Genomic DNA, 2,058 nt, shown 5'->3' on the forward strand with positions numbered 1-2,058 from the left:
TGACACTCACCAATAAGTCACCAAGAAGGAACCCGCTTTTTGTGACTAAGTACATAATAAGGCCTGGTCACACTAAAATGAAGAACTAGATGGGGAAAAGAATCACACACATGACATGTGACACCCAAACAATTAGAATTTTCCCAGTCCTCATAATGTTGAATATTGCACAGTGCAGTTGCTACGTGTCAAACTAGTGTAGCATTTAAGAACACAAAATCATAAAAACAAAAGTACACATTTTGAACGGTAATGGTTTCAACTCACCAAATGTGTCTACAAAATTGACTAAACACAACATCACCCAAATAATTAGAGAACTGTGGTACTAATTATATTTAAATGAGTCTGAGGACTTAACTGGACAATTATGCAGCTCAGTACCCAAAAACAATACCAACAACAACAAAGGAAATCATCACACAACATCTATATTGAATTACAATTAGTAACTTAGACAAGTGCCAGCACAAAAGAAGAAAACCAGTCTGGGACTAAAATCTATTATTTCAGACCGTTACTCTAATTTGAAAGAAAACGTGATCCTTTCAGTTCAAACTGAAGGCTGCAAGGCTCCATTTGCCCGCAGAAACTGTTTAACCCTCTGGTGACTGCATGGATTATCAAAGCTAAATAAATCCATCCAAAGTGGACAGAGATTATGGGACGTCAGCGAGGTGATACAAGTGTCCATCTCATGCGATGGTAATAATTTGACAGCCGATGAAGGAGGAACATACACCCATGGACAAAATTGTTGGTAGCTCTCTGTTAATGTAATTCAAACGATTATTACTGTATTTTCCGCACGATAAGGCGCACCTAAAAGCATTCCATTTTCCCAAAAGCAGACAATGCGCCCTATAATCCGATGCGCCTTATATATGGTGTTAGTTACAGTCTCTTTCTATTCCCCATTGAGTTGTTTCCCTGTTTGTGTTCCTCTGCCATCTAGTGGTGATTATTAGCAGGAACCAATTGTAATGTAAAAGCGTTCTGCCCAAAATTAACTGACATGTGCATTCGCCAACACACACTCAAACAGACAGACAGCTACTCTGTGAGCTCTGCGCAGCCATTATGAAACGAAGATAATACCAAAAGCATCACTGAGTGCTGACTAAACGAAGGAGACACGCAAGACTTCTATGGATAATATAGACCCTTGTGGATGTGAGCCCACAGGGTTTGTGTCTTTTTGTTGAATCAATTGTCTTCATAACTTTTGTCTTTCATTTCTTGTTTTGTAATGCCATTTGTATTTATGCCAAGTAATAAACCCTGTATTTTTATGGACTTCGTGTCGTGTTTCATGCTACATCCTGAGGGAGCTACATATGGATCAATATTCTGATTTCTTGGACATAGTATTTTAAATGTTCTGTAAAGCACTTTGTTACAGCTGCAGCGGTTGTGAAGGCTCTAGATCATGGGTGGCCAACCCGCAGCTCACAAGCCGCATGCGGCTCTTTGGCCGGTTCAATGCGTCTCCCGGGGTTTCAGATGACAAGCGTCGAAAATGAGTACAGCAGATTTCACGATGTCAGCCTATCATCAATCCCGTTACTTGATTGACATTCAGGGCAAGCAGTCAGATGCCAAGTGAATGACCGCTCATGCGCAAACAATGGCGCTAAGCTAGTCAGCAAATTACCTCTGATGTTAAGGCAGGGGTGCCTAATACGTTGATCGCGATTGACCGAGAGCCAGCTCACTGGTCCCAAGTAAACCGCGAGAGGTGGGAGGAGGAAATGGGCAGGGGGTGTCTGTGTGTATTGGTTTCGTTCATTGGAGGGGCCGTTCCGGTTGTTGCTCATTGTGGCGTGCGTGCATGCACGCGTGTGCATGGTTGCCCGCATGCATGTGTGTGCGCGTGCTTGCGTATATGCTTGCATGTGCGCGATCGGGTCGATCGCGGGAGGTTGGTGGCTTCAAAAGTCGATTTTCGGTCAAAAAGGTTTGCCCTATGTGGCAAGCTGACCCGAGAGATGTAAGTGGACTTTCCCGAAAATACAAAACAAAACACACACACACACACACGTGTGTGTGTGTGTGTGT

The sequence above is a fragment of the Hippocampus comes genome, unplaced genomic scaffold (assembly GCF_001891065.2).
Source record: "Hippocampus comes isolate QL1 unplaced genomic scaffold, H_comes_QL1_v1.1 scaffold110, whole genome shotgun sequence".
NCBI classification, from domain to species: Eukaryota; Metazoa; Chordata; class Actinopteri; order Syngnathiformes; family Syngnathidae; genus Hippocampus; species Hippocampus comes.